This window comes from Antechinus flavipes, chromosome X (assembly GCF_016432865.1).
Source record: "Antechinus flavipes isolate AdamAnt ecotype Samford, QLD, Australia chromosome X, AdamAnt_v2, whole genome shotgun sequence".
NCBI classification, from domain to species: Eukaryota; Metazoa; Chordata; class Mammalia; order Dasyuromorphia; family Dasyuridae; genus Antechinus; species Antechinus flavipes.
In genome coordinates this window covers 47,222,692-47,238,993 of record NC_067404.1, presented here as the reverse complement: position 1 = coordinate 47,238,993, position 16,302 = coordinate 47,222,692, and positions in this window count along the sequence as shown.

The following is a 16,302-nucleotide window of genomic DNA, read 5'->3' as shown; positions in this document are numbered from 1 at the left end:
AATTGGGGTGGCATTACACAAGTAAGTTAATTTGGGTAGAGCTGTCATTTTTATTATATTGATGTTCATCCCAACCATGAATGATTAATATTTCTCCAATTTTATATATGACTTTATTTTATACAAATAAATATTTATAAGTGTTTTATAATTATATTCATATAATTCGTGGATATGTCTTGACAGGCATATTCCCAGGTATTTTATTTTTCTTAATGATAGTTTAAATGAAATATCTCTTGCTTTCTCTTCTTTCAGGGCTTGTTTCTATGACTTGTTTTTCTTAACCCACTATTTTTCAAAATTAAGTTATTTGTTCTCCTGAAATGTTGATGATTTATGTAGGTTTATTTTCTATCCAACCACTTTGTTAAAATTATATTAGTTGAAGTCCTAGGATTTTCCAAGTATACCATCATATCATCTGCAAAAAGAAATATTTTATTATCTAATTACCTATTCCAAATCCTTTAATTTCTTTTTATTCTGTTATTGTTATTGCTAGGGTTTCTAATATAATATTGTATAATATTGGCAATAATGGAGGTTACCCTTGTTTTATGCCTGGTTTTATTGGAAAAGCTTCCTGAACTATCTCCACTGCAGATAATTCTTGCTGATTGTTTTAGGTAGATGCTTTTTACTTTAAGGGGAAATCCATTTATACTTACGATTTCAAGTGTTTCTTTTTAAATAGGAATGAGGACTATATTTTGTCAAAAGCTTTATCTGCATCTCTTGATATAATTATGTAATTTGTTATTGACATAATCAGTTATGGTAATAATTTTCCTTACATTAAATCAGTCCCACATTTCTGGTATAAATCCCACTTGTTCACAATGTGAAATCGTTGTGATCTGTTATGTAGTGTCCTAGCTAGCATTTTATTGAGGATTTTTGTATCAATATTCATTAGTGAAATTGGAATATAATTTTCTTTCTCTGTTTTTACTCTTCCTGGCTTAAGTATTAACACCATATTTTTTTCATAAAAGGAGTTGGGTTGGACTCCTTCTTTGTCTATTATTCCAAAAAAAAAAAAACCACTATTTAATTGGAATTAGTTGATCTTTAAATATTTGATAGAATTTACTTGTAAATCCATTGGATCTTAATACTTTTTTGTTAGGAAGTTCATTTGTGGTCTGTTAAGTTTCTTTTTCTAAAAAAGGCTTATTTAGATATTCCATTTCCTCTTCTGTTAATCTGGACAGTTTATATTTTTGTAAATATTCTTCCATTTCCCTTAAACTGTTAAATTTGTGGCATATAATCGGACAAAATAACTACTAATAACTGCTTTAATTTTATCTTCATTAGCAGTGTATTCATCCATTTCATTTTTATATTAGTGATTTTGTTTTCTCCTTTCTTTTTAAAAGCATATTAACTAATGGCTTATATATTTTAATGTTTTTTATATAAAGCAAACTCCTGGTTTTATTAATTCAATGGTTTTCTTACATTCAATTTAATTAATCTTACCTTTAATTTTTAGGATTTCCAATTCAATTTTTAATTGGGGATTTTAAATCTATTCTTTTTCTATTTTTTAAATTACACACTCAATTCATTAAACTACTTTCTTTATTTTATTAGTGCAAGCATTTAGGGATGTAAATTTTCCTCTAATTACTACTTTTTTTGCATTCCGTAAGTTTTGGTATATTGTCTCATTATTATCATTCTCTTTAATGAAAGTATTGTTTCTAGACTTGTTTTTTATAACTCACTATTTTTTAAGATTATATTATTTGGTCTCTAATAAATTTTTAATATATATTTCATGGTCTTTTATTAGATGTAATTTTACTGTATTGTAATCTAAAAAGAATGCATTTGATATCATTTTCTAGATCTAACTACAAAGTTTTTATGCGCTAATATAGGGTCAGATTTTGTAAAGGAGGCTGTACTACTGAGAAAAGGTGTAATACTTTCTAATCCCATTCAGTTCTTTCGAGATGTCTGTCATATCTATTTTATCTAAGATTCTATTCATCCTTTTGGCTTTTTTTTTCTTATTTATTTTTGGTTAGATTTATTTAATTCTGAGAGAGGAAGGTGGAAGTCCCTCATTACTATAGTTTTGCTCTCTATTTTCACCTATAATTCATTTACCTTTTCTTTTAAAAATGTGGTTCTTCAAAGCACTTTTGAGGACAGGGTGAAAAGAGAGAGAGAATAAATGAGGGGGGAAATACCATTAACAATAGTAATTGTAAAAAGAATTTCAAATCAAGTTTCTCTGATGAGGACTCATTTGTCAAATGCAGAGGGAACTGAATAAAATGAATAAAAATAATGAGTCATGTCCCAATTGATAAGTGATAAAAAGATATAATCTGTGCCCAAAGGGCTATAAATTCATGTATATCCTTTGACCTAACAATACTACTAGATATGAATACCAAAAGAGATTCAAAAAAAGGAAAATTAACTATATGTCCAAAAATATCCATAGTGGCTCTCTTCTCCAGGAAAAAAAAAACACTAGAAATTGAGATGTCCATCAATTGTGCAATGGCTCAAACTGTGGTATATATTTGTGATGGAATATTATTGTTCCATGGGAAATGATAAGCAGGATACTCTCAGAAAAAAAAAAAAAACTAGCAAGTCCCCTATGAACTCAAGCAAAGTGAAATGTATTGTATACCAAGTAATAGCAATGTTCTGGAATGACCAGCTGTAGAAGACTTTGCTATTCTTGGCAGTACAATCATTCATGATTATTCTTAAGGACTTGTGATGAAAAATCCTATCCACACCCAGAGAAGGAACTGATTGTGTCTGAATACAGCTTGAAGCATATTCTCTTTCTCCCTCCCTCCTTCCTTATTATTCTCTCTCTCTCTCTCTCTCTCTCTCTCTCTCTCTCTCTCTCTCTCTCTCTCTCTCTCTCTCTCTCTCTCTCTCTTTCTCTCTCTCTCTGTCTCAATTTTTTAAAGGGATTTTATTTTCATTAGGGTGGGAGATATATGTTTTCTTTCACAACTTGACTTTTACAGAAATGTTTTGCATAACTTCACATGTGGTTTCAAATTTTGGGTGGGGATAAGGGAGAGAAACTAGAACTCAAAAATTTTAAAAACAAATATAATTTTTGTTTTGTGAACATAACTGGGGAAAATATTAAATAAAGAAATAAATCAAATGCAAACAAATTAAAATGTGGTTCCTATAGTATTTGGCACAAATAAGTGTAGGACTGATATTACTTTTAATAGGTTATAGATTATCTGTTTATCTCTTTTAATTAAATCTACTTTTGATTTAACTTTGAAATCTTGATTGCTACCTCTACTTTTTTTTTTTACAATTAGCAGAAGCATAATAAAATATACTCCAGTCCTTTGTTTTTACTCTACATGTGTCTCCATTTTTAAATGTGTTTCTTGTAAATAATATATTGTCAGATTCTTTTTTATTTACTCTGCCTTCTTCTTCCCAATTTATGAGTGACTCCATCTCATTTACATTCAAAGTTATAATTGTTAGTTGTGTATTTCCCTCTATCCCATTTTTCCTCACTGTTTAACCTTTTTCCTCTATCTTTATTACCCTATCTCCCCTCAGAAATCTAATTTACTTCTGACCACAGCCTCCTTAATCCACACTCTTAAGGAAGTTGATTTTTTTACACCTTTATCTCATCTCCATGCCCTCCAATTGCTTAATCCACATAGTCTTCTAAGAATCCCTTCCTTATCCTATCTTCTTGAGCTCATATTTTTCTCTAAGTTAAAGAGACTTTTGCACACTATTAGATATATATGCTATATCTTCTTTTATACATTTCTGATGAGAATAAGTTTCCTAAACTACCTGTCCTCAACTGCCTTTTCCCTTCCACTGAAACAGTTCATACCTCTTTTGTATGAGATAATTTGTTACATTTTACCTCTCCCTAAAAATTTTATTTTTTTTTTAGAATTATCCCATCAAAGTCAATTCGACCCCAAGTCTCCTATCTATATAAATTCTTTTGAAATATCCTAGGAATGATAACATCCTTAAGAATTACAAATAACATTTTTCCATATAAGAAATAAACAGTTTAACTTTATTAATCCTTTATAATTAGTCTTTCATGTTTATCATTTTTCTCTTAATTCTTGTAAATCAATTTTTTGTTCAGTTCTGCTTTTTTCCTCAAGAATACCTGAAAATCATTTGATTTAACAAATATCCATGTTTTCCTCATTCAGAATTACATATGGCTTTTATGGGCAGGTTATTCTTGGTTGAAAATCTAGCTACTTTGCTGTTTGGAATATTATATTCCATTTGCCCTTCAGTATTTTAATGAAAAAGCTGCTCACCTTTATTATCCTGAAAGTAGCTCCAAAATATTTAAATTGTTTCTTTCTAGTTGCTTGTAACATTTTCTCCTTGATCTCGGAGCTTTAAAACTTAGCTATAATGTTGCTATGAGTTTCCTTTGGGGATCTCATTCAGGTGGAAATTGGTGAAGTTTTTCCTATTTCTATTTTACACTTGAGTTCTAAAACTTGAGAGAAATTTTTTCTTGATAATTTTTTGAAGAATAATGTATATACTCTGTTTTAGATCACAGCACTCAGGTAGTCCAACAATTCTTGTATTATCTCTCCTCTATTTGTTTTCCAGATCAGTAGATTTTCTAACAAATTGCTTTATATTCTCTTCCATTTTTCATTCTTTTGAACTTGTTTTATTATTTCTAGCTGTCTTCTGAAGTCATTAGCTTTCCATTGACCAATTTGAATTTTTAAGGAGTTATTTTCTTATGTGTCTGGCTCTCTTTTTTCAATTGTTTGACTTTCTTTTGTTGACTGTCTTGCATTACTTTTGCTTTTTCTGTAGTGATTCCACTGTCCTATAATCCAAGTGTCCGATTATCAAAGGCCAGGTCACTGTTCTTACAGCTCACACTTGTTCTATAAATGTCCTCATGTACTCCTCCCTGCCCCTGCGCCCCAACCTTGGCCCCCAGCACCACTGCCACAGCAAACCTCTTGCTCCCTGCTATCTTTCTGGAGGCCATAAGCTTCCTCTGCCCCTGGAACTGACATTATAGACTCTGCTCTCTAGAAGGTGACCCCAGCCAGCAAGGTCTCTCCCCTCCCCTCATCACTGCACTCACAGTAGTTCTTGCTCCCGGTTCCCCTATAGCCACAGCCTGGGATAGCAGGGTCAGTGTGCCTGGACTCTTGCATTCAGCTCCAGTGGAATATTCCCAGAGGTTGCTGTACTTCACTCAGGTGCAGGGAGAGGTCAGATCTCTCATAACATTATCCCAAATTGTCTTAGGTTGGATGACTGCTTTACACTGATTTTTAATTATTTCTTCAGCTCTAAAATTCATTTTGGAGTTTTATTTTAAGTTGTTTAGGAGGGATTGGGGGGAGAAAGGTAATTTCCTGTCTTATTTCACCATCTTCCCATAATTCCCTTTTATCCACCTTTCATGGGCCACTTCAAGTCAAATCTATTTCATGAAGCCTTTCTTTTTTATCTAATTTACATTAAAAATTTCCCCCACTTGATGCTCAAATCCCTAACTTTTGAGGAGAAAATACATCTATCTGATTGGTAAAGCAAGCCAGTACTAAAGCATTTTCATCTGCCATTATACTACTACAATTAAAAATTGTTTGTGTGTGTGTGTGTGTGTGTGTGTGTGTGTGTGTGTGTGTACTATGTGATGTGGGACTGCAAACATAGTATATGTTTATCACATACATTGAGGAGAGGGAGAATTCCAAGAATAGGAAAAGTCTCAACTAGCCTACGTTTTCTCATTTGTAAAACAAAGATGTTAAATTAAAAAGGCTTTTGAGTTCCCTCCCAGCTCTATATGTGTCGTCCTATGAAATGTGATACATCATTTAATGAAAATGACCACCAAATAGAAAGAGTAATAACCCATTATATTCACTTTTACTCCAACAGGGTAAACGACCTTCTTCTGCTTTGTGTATGAATCTATGAGCCAATTATTTCACCAATTAGATTCAAATGCTATTTTGCAACATCCAAAATATTGTCTTAAATCTTTTCACTTAATCTCTTCTTCTACAACCCCTTTTCCCCCCTCAATCTATACAAAATTAGAAATTACTTACTACCACTGGATGCTGGACATTATCTCAACAAGTCATTTTGGTTTTTTTTTTAAAAAACCCACCTATTAGATATTTGATATAAAAATGTAATTTATAGCTCAACTTTGGAATCATTGTGACCTAAATGCCTGTAGAAGGGGGGGATTTTTTTCAAGTCTTCAGTGTATAAATTCAGTCTGTTGAAATGTCCTTGGAGATTTAAAAGGAAACAGATTTTCTTTTATTTTCTGTTCAATAGTTAAGAGCAACTTTTTTGTTAAAACAAAACAAAACAAAACAAAACTATATCTGTAAGGGATTTTTCCTTCAGGGTAGAAGAGAAAAGTATGGTAGAAACAGGGCAATGAAGAGAAAAGGTACAGTTAAGATTTCCTTTAAATGAAGGGAAAATGATGATAAGCAATAAAGCAGACTCACAGAGGTTAAGTCACTTGCCCATGGTCACACACTTAATAGGAATGAGTAAAATGTTTGAATAATTCACAAGAGCATTAGTAAAATATATACTCTGGCAAGCTTAGATCTGTAACTAGGAAGGAGGTGCAATTTTTTCATAAAGAAAGAAGCTATGGGAAGGGGCTTACAATTCTAGAGGAAACTAGAGCTAAACTGCAAATGAGTCAGTAGACTGAAACACAGAGTCAAGTAAGGGAAAGCATAGAAACCAGAAGAGATAGCCAAGGTAGATAAACCAAAAGCTAGTGACTCTGATGGAGACAGATTAGGATAGTAGCTAAAGAAGAAAGCTTAGAAGACTGATGTCCACTTGGATTTAGAACTATTGAGCAAAGGTTTTACTCAGAAAGACTTGGGGTCAATTTGCTTTATTTATTCTTAGGGAATAAATATAGCGTGAGTTTAAAAACAGTAATTGAAAAGCCAGATGTTAGATAGGTACCTACTTGTTTGTATTTCTTTAAATCTTGCTCTAATAGCAAGTGTGTATGTAATGTTATTTATTACTAGTTATTGTTTATACATAGCTGTTTTGATAAAGAGCTGTATTTTTGCTTTAAAAAAATCATAATGATGTAGATAAGCCGGCTGTTCTGTCCCCCTCAGTCATGTATATAGAAAGCCTGACTCTTTGTTTTCTAAGTCTCCATTGGAAACACCCCCATGCTTTCAGCAGCATCACAATCTAACAGCAGTCAAAGTCCTGGTGGGGGAAATAGCCACCCTTTTAAGTGTTAGCCTTAGAAACAGTAGCCAATAAAGTGAGGGTAAACTTGAGAGCATAATAATAGTGTTCTGGGCAAGGCAAGGATGCCCAGATTCATGTGGTCAAAGAAGAAATCTAGGAAAACATGAGTGCAATCATTTGTTATGGAAACATGGAGATCAAAATTACACAGGTACCATTGTTGAATTTCCTTTATATAGAGGAGTTCAGTTGAGGAGCTTTCTTGTTCCTCAGACAAGAAAACCCTCTTAACTTTGCTTTTGTCATTTTTCTTCTATTTCTTTTGCATATCCTCCCCCTCCCTGGCTTTAATCTCTCCCTTTGATTCTCTTTCTTCTTTTTTCCTTCATTGGATATAGGTCATTTGTGTTCTCTTAGTCTTCTAGTGTTCCCTCAATGTTTCCTCTCTTAGATGTCCCACTATTGTCAAGAGAAGAGTTCTCTTTTTCCCTGAAATCTTTGATTCTAGGAGTTTGAACAAGATCCTCAATTCCCTCAGGGAAAGAAGAGATAAAAAGGCCAGGTTTCTGATTGTCGGGGCAGGCTACTGAATTAAGAGAACCGACATTGGAGAAACCAACATTATTAAAAACAGTAATAACATACAGGCCTCTAGAAGAGTGACAAGTTATGTTTCCGCAAAAAAATTTCAGGGCATAATTGTAACAATTATCTAGATAATTGTATTCTCTCCAAAAAAAAAAGAGAGAAATAAATTATCCTTGAAAAGAAGGATTCTTTTTTAATTCTCTGATTTAAACCACCTTGGCTGATTGCTGTGCCGACGCAGAGAAAAAAATATATAACGAATCTGATTAGTGGTGTCAGGGGCTCTTAACCTGGAGTCAGGAGCCTTATTTCTTTAAATGCTTTGACGATTGTATTTTAATATCATTTATTTCCTCTGAAACCCTGTGTATTTTATTTAATGCATTTTCAAACATGATTCTGATAAAAGGTCAACAGATTTTGCCAGATTACCCAATCAAAAAAGGTAAGAACCCCTGTTGTAGAGAAGGGGTTTTAACAGTTGCCTAGAAAGGAAGAAGAAAAGTAAGACTCGTTGAATACAAATTTTTTCACTGATTTCTATTCTTAATTCTCAACAGCTCTTGGGAAAGGAAAGCTGATTATTGGTGTACCATCAGAAACAGGAAAGGGAATTAATTACCCTTATGTATGAGAGCTATTGGTTTCCCTAACTTTGCCTCTTTGGGCACATATTTCAGTTACAGTGTGGACAAAGGAGCTTCTGTGCTGATAACTGTTCCAATAGCAGAGAACCCTGGCAGTGCATATTCCAATTCCCAGGTGCCAATGGTCAGCAATATGCTCTATACACAGAAGACCCTGAAGAAATTTGTTGAGTTCTATGACAGATTCCTCTATTGCAGCACCTTTGCACAGGTGGGCCTCTGAAAGCATTTGAATAGGTATGGATTTAATTAAAGAAAGTTCTTGCCTTCTTAATTGCTCTTACCAAATGTTTAGAGTTCAGGAATGCTGCCAACAACAGTAATGCATCTGTAAAGATATTATATAGAGACCAAAAGCTTAGTGCCTTTTTTTATGGGGAAGGGGGTTTCTTCTTGAGCAAAAACCTCAATAATTCATCAAAACAGCTAGACATGCACATAACTAATATTAAATTCTACATTAAGCATAAAATAAATAAACATCGTTATAGCAAGATTTAAAGAATTAAAATACCTGTATATAATTAGATAAAATGTAGTCCAAAGAATAGGCAATCTGGAATCAAAGATATAGGTTTAAATACCAGCTTTGCCATGTACTTCCTTTATGAACATAGGCAAATTTTTTACTTCCCCTCAGCTGCAGTTTTCTTCTCTGTATAATTTGAAGAGCAACAAAATGATACAGACTCATTCCTGAAGTCTAATCTAGCCTCAAACACTTACTAGCTGTGTGTCCCTAGGCAAGTCGCTTCACTCTATTTGCCTCACTTTCCTCATCTGTAAAATGAGCTGGGAAAAAATGGCAAATCACTCCAAGAAACCAAATAAGGTAATCGAGAATCATAAAGAACTGAACAACAAAGAATTTAAGAACTGGATTAGATGATGCCTAAGATCTTCTCTAGCTCAACATGTTATCATTTAAATGCAATTGTACAAACGTCTGAACAGTGAATACTGGAAATGGGACCAAAAAGATATAATCAAGTGTAGCAAAGTGGCCAAAGAGATGCATGTGTTGGAGATTAGATTAAAAGGAAAAGTTGGAGGGGAGGGGGGTCTTAAAGATTATAGTAAATATATATATATATATATATATATATATATATATATATATATATACTTCTTTTGATAGAATACTAAAATTCTAGCCCTTTTCCTTAGTTATAAAGGTTGAAAAATCATCCACTTTGAAGAAAAATGAATAAATTTCAAAAAAGGAAAGATAACAAAGGAGGAAAAACTCTTGTGCACACATCACAGAGGTACCAAATAGACAGCATGCTGGAGAAGGGCAAAATTTAAAAGATACAGTAAAAATATTGATAAGCAGCAAAGCTTAACTTCAGAGAGGTTGAATGATAGTTACATATTTAGTTTATGTAAAACGTCAAAAAATCTGGGTTCAGAACTAGGGTTCCCCACTTACTATCCTTAAAACCATTCTGAGCCTGAGATTCTTTCCCTTAAAATGGAGAATGTGGCCAAGATGACCTTCAGATCCCTCCCACTTCTAAAGCAATGATCTTTTATAATCTTATTGTTTGCTTTATACATGGATTTGTTGAATTATAAAGGGGCAAAGAGTGGTCACTAATATAGCCTGGGGTCATTATTAGAGTTTAGTAGGCATGAATACCTACTTCCTAGAACTATTGTGAGGATGGCTTTTTGCCATACAACTGAAATGGAAATGGTTATGTATTATAATAGGTACCTTGAAGAATTACAGGATTGCCAGAACTGTTTTTGAGACTGACTTGCATTTGTGTCCCAGTATCCTATGGCCAGAAGAAGTCAGTGCCTTGGGACTGCTGACAATTCCTCTGGACACTTGAGTTTAGATCTTACAATAGGGAGTCATGAGTGGACTTTACAATGTAACCCACTAAGTGGGTCCTAATTAGGTGGGAATACATTTTAAGTCTCTTTGAGGGCATAGAAGAGACATCAAATGAGCAACATTGAATGATGTGGCTCTTTTCAAGTGAGATGATTCAGTCCAGTTCCAATGGTCTTGTGATGGAGCCATCTATATCAAGAGAGAGGACTGTGGGAACTGAGTGGATCACAACACAGTATTTTTACCCTTTTTATTGTTGTTTGCTTTCATTTTGTTTTCTTTCTCATTTTTTTCTTTTTTGAGTTGATTTTTCTTGTGCAGTACATTAACTGTAGAAAAATGTATAGAAGAATTGCACATGTTTAACATATATGGGGTTACTTGCTGTCTAGAGGAGGGGGTGGGAAGAAGGAAGGGAGAAAAATTTGGAAGAAAAGGTTTTCCAAGGGTGAATGTTGAAAGCTATCTTTGCATATGTTTTGAAAATAAAAAGTGACTATTTTTTTAAAAAGAAGAGGAATCAAAGAGTGTTACACCAGGTAATGCTATATAGGCATTATATATACCCCGATTCTTATTTAAGGGATTAGAAGGGAAAAAAACCCTCTTTCCCAGAACTTGGCCACTTGAGCTCCTGACAGAGAACCTGCTAAGATAGCATAGATTCTGAGAGAGTAATATTGAGTTGAGGACCTAAAAATTGAGTAGGATATGAACAGAGGAAAGGGAACTACCCTAGTTTAAAATATTTACTGATCGTTTAGAAGGCATAATAATACTAATTTGTCTGAAGTTTAGTTTCTTTCTTTGGTCTCAGTGGCAGGTTTTAAATCTATGATCTCATTGTCTCAGATTTCTTTCAAAGATTATGTTTTCATTTCACTTGGTATGTGTATGTGGGTATGTGCATTTATTAGGTACCCTTCTTCCAATGTGCCTTGTAATTTAGTCATTACAGTTATTAACAAAAGAACCTGGTTTGGATTATTTTAATGATTATGCTAATTTCAAGAGCAAGTGTGGCTGCATTGACTTTGAGATCCAGTGGGCAAACTCTTCTGAAATGGTGTTGGACTTTGTTTGGTTAAACAAATTAATGCTAGTTTCTACTTGGTAGGTTATTACTATAGGGTTAGTAGTTGAACCCAGATCCCCTGACCCCCAAATCCAGCATATGGAGTATTTCTACCCCTCCTGAAGTACCAAAGTTAAAACTGTGGTGAGATGGTACAATAGCAAAAAAACAAAATAAAACTAAAATATGGTATAATAGGCCACTTAGCAAACTTGAAGTTGGAAGAAAAAGTAACTGCATTAATTTTAAGAAATTCCTCTGAAGAGTTCAGATTTTAAAGTTTATTAGTATAACACAATCCAGGGACTCTATTATTTGTGAATGTTTTTTTTTTCCCTTGGGTGGTAAGATGGAACCAAAGGAGAGAATTCAATATAGGAAGTGGTTTCATGTTGTTCTTTGTTCCATGAAAGGCAAATTATCCAAGGCACAGAGAATATTACCTTTTTCTGTTGGCTGCTTGACAGTGATTTTTGGGAATTCTGGGTTAAGTTGGGCTTAAAGCCTGATCCTTATTAAGAAGAAGTTTTTGTACTGATTTATTTGCTTTCTTCTTTGATGTGAGGGTACTACAGATCTCTTTATACCCCATGTGTATTCAAGGAAGAATTCTTGATGTCCTAATGTTCTATGGCATTGAGCCTCTTACAAAAATCATGATGTGAGAAATTTCAATAATGGTAGCATTACCCTTCTTTAAAAAAAAAACACTACCATGTCACTGCTGAGTCTGTATCCTAAAGAGATCATAAAAAGGGAAAAGAACACACCTGCCAGTATGTTTATGGCAGCCCTTTTTGTAGTGGCAAGGAACTGGAAACTGAGTGGATGCCCATCAGTTGGGGAATGGCTGAATAAGTTATGGTATATGAAGGTAATGGAATATTATTGCTCTATAAGAAATGATGAGCAGGTTGATTTCAGAATAGTCTGGAAAAACTTACATGAATTGATGCTAAGTAAAGTGAATAGAACCAAGAGCACATTGTACACAGCAATAACAAGATTTTTTGATGATCAACTGTGGTGGAATTGGTTCTTTTTAACAATGAGATAATTCAAGGCAATTCCAATAGACATGTGATGGAAAGAGCCATTCTCATCCAAAGAAAGGACTATGGAGACTGAACGTGGATCACAACATAGTATTTTCAACTTTGTTGTTGTTGTTGTTTGTTTGATCTGGTTTTTCTTCTTTCTCATTTTCCCCCTTTTGATCTGATTTTTCTTACACAGCATGATATATGTGGAAATATATTTAGAAGAATCGCACATGGCAAAAATGTAACAGCTCTTTTTTATGATAACAAAGAATTGGAAAATGAGTAGATGCTCAACATTTGGAGAATGGCTGAATAAGATACAGTATATGAAGATAATGCAACATTATTCTTCTATAAAAATGATGAGTGAGCTAATTTTTGAGAGGCCTGGAAAGATTTATATGAATTGATGCTAAGCGAAACAAACAGAACCAGAAATACATTGTATACAATAACAGGAAGAACTGTGATGATCAACTATGGCAGATTTGGTTGTTCTCAGTGGTTCAGTGATCCATGGCAATCCCAATAGACTTTGGATAGAAAATGCCATCTACATCCAGAAAAAGAACTAGAGAGACTGAATATAAATCAACACATGATCTATTCACTTTTTTGTTTTTTTTGTTTTTTTCCTTTCCCATGGTTTCTCCCTTTTGCTTTGATTTTTCTCTCCCAACATGATTCATAAAGCAATATGTATTAAAAATAAATTAATTAAAAGAAGAAGAAGAATTGCACATGCTTAGCCTATATTGAATTACTTGCTTTCTAGGGGTGGAAGCAGGTGAGTAAGAAGAAGAAAAATCTGGAAAACAAAGTTTTGCAAGGGTGAATATTGAAAACTATCTTTGTATTTTGAAGAATAAAAAGCTATTATTATTTTAAAATAAATAAATAGATAAATAACGAGTTTGAAAAACACTGCCAGTCATTTTTTCCATTAATAAGTACTTTGTTGTTTTTCCCCCTTCTCTCCTACCTCCCTTGAAAAAGGAAACGAAAAGCCATTGTCACAAAAATGCACAATCAAAGAAAACAAATTTCCACATTGGTGAAGTTCAAAAGTGTACATCTCATTCTTTATCTTAATTATCCTGATTGGTCACTGCATTTATCAGACAGTAATATTTTTTAAAAGAAGAATGTAGTCTTTCAGTCTTTCAGGTCTCTGCTGAGTGGTCAAGGAATCAGAGAGAAGATAAAAAATATTATACTAGAGATTATGTTTGCATCCCACTCTACTCCTGACCAAATGTAAACTGGAAATCTGTAGAAGACTTACTCCAGTGATTACCAGAAGGGAGAAATCTGTTCCTTCCAGTGTTCTTCATTTAAAAATCTCACATTGATGATAAAAAAAACCTTTGTAAATAGCAATTATTATCACAAAGATATTCATAAACAGATGTTTTAAAGAATGTAAATGACTTCTCAATTGAGAAAATATGCCATTTGTGTGCCGCAGGGAGTTAGATCTTTGGAAGGAGAAAAATACATCAAATTCTATTTCCAGGGCACCACAGTAAGTAGACTTTCGGCAGTCCTCCCACCCAACCCAATCCCCCTCCAATTTGTTTAGTATGCTAATCTAGAGGAGAAGCTGATTATTTATAAAAGAGTATTGCTCTAGGATTCCATTTGTATTCATAAACTCAATCTTGTAAATATGAATCCTACCTCCCCCACCCCATTTTTCAGTTTGGAAATGTTATGAAGAATTCTGAGATGCCAAAAGGAAGTTTGGAGGATTTAGGGATGGGGGAAGGAAGGATACTTTGATATAAATGCCATCTATTTTAACTAGATGAGTTACTGAGTATTTCATGGTGTGGAAAACTAGAGTTTATGCTATTTGGTCACATTTCTGGTGAGTATGAACAGGCTCCCTGATTGTCATTGTATTTGTGAAATATATTATGAACTGTTGCTTCTGCGAGGGTAATTGGGTGTCGACTCAATTCTATTTCCTATCTTGAGATACCACTAGAAATGATGAAATACTACAGATTCTGAAACGAGTATGGTCACTTAATTTTAAAGCAAAGCAATTACTGCTCTATTACCAGGTATTGTGAATCAATATCTTGTCTTGCAACTTGTGTTCATGTACACAATAAATCTATAATATTACAAGTAATCAGAAGTAAATAGCATCCAAGCAGGATAGATATTCAAGAGTCCTTGGGTATGCTTTATGTAGGTTACAGATCAAGATGGCTTATTATAGAAATATATGGAGCTTATTGCTTCAATTTGTGTGGATACTGTCCCAATATCTGGCATATCCAAGGTCAAATAAGTGGCAACACTAACAATAAGACAAAACCCAACATCCCCTTCCACCTGTCTACATATCCAATATTTTTAGATTCTCAATATTGTGTATATAATTTTTAAAAGAAAAAAAAGATATATTTTAGCTATGTTACTTCAATTTTATGAGCATATCATTTGGGGCTGCTTACATAAATGAGTCTACAGTAGCCATTTTAAAGATATATTCCTTCCTTCTAGCATTATTTTCTCTTACACTCAAATTTATATGTATGTATAGATACACATAAGTGTATGCACATGCACTTAAATCCATGTTTACTTGTATGTGTGTATAACGATCGATACTAGTGACATTGTAATCTGAGTTGAGGAACTTTTTTCTCCTAGTCATGCTGGAACTATGTGACCAAGAAATGAATAAAACTGATCATTTAAAAGGGAAGAGGTGACTGATAAATGACCTTTAAAAAACTCATTTGTGTTGGAAGGGCATTTTACAACAACCTTACACTGGTAGGAGATATAGAACTTGCCATAGGATGCTGAATTTTGGAATTTAGAAATTGTCTCAAAAAATATTCCACTCATGTTGATTCAATTTCCTGTTACTGATCCTACTCCATATTTAAACCTCTATAATTTTAGGGAGATATGTTCGGATTTACTTACAGTCAGATCTTAAATGTACTACATTAAAAGAGATATATTCAATGTCAAGAATGCCGCTGAGGCTGTTAATAAGTCTTTTTCTTAAAAGCAGGAAGTCATGTTTGACCACATTTATAGCTAAGTTGTATTTAATAACAAAACCACAGAAGGAAGGGAAAGATATCTTTCAAAATGGATCCAGACCCAAGTCCCTAGCCAATTCAAAATTTCAATCTGAAGGGCAAATTCTAAAGAGACAAGAATGCTGAAAATGTCTCATTGATGGTGGATATCTGATCTTCTAAGCTATGAGCCAGTAAGCAAGAATAGCATCCAAAATGTCCCACTTCCTTCCTCCCTCCAGAGTCTCAATCTAAGAGGTATAGCTAGGTCCCAATTAGCTTGAATAATGTGTCCCCTGGAAGTAGTTGCATTATTCAAATTTACACCGAATATTTCCATTGGGCTAGGACCAAGTACCATATTTTACAAAATTATAATTTTTAATAATCCAAATTCAAATACGTGCAAGCACTTCAGGAGATTCAATATTCACACTAATAGGGACCTAGCTGTAACAGGCTAAAGAATAAGCAGAATTCTTAACATCTACAGTATTCTCTAACAATGATGAAACTTTACCTCCAGTCTTCACGGGTTTTATATGGATTCCAGATATTAGCATGTAATCATATTACATGGGAAACACATAAATTATTTTATAATAGCACTTATTCTTACAAAATTCCTTACCGAAGTCAATGGAAATCTAATTGATTCCCTGCAGACAGTTTTTGACTCAACATACATAAATTTTCAAACTTGACAGGGCAAAGTAGGAGCAATTTGTAATCAGTCATTGGGGTTTAGTTAAGGAAGTAGGTTATCAATCAAATAGCCATTTTCTTAAACTGCTTA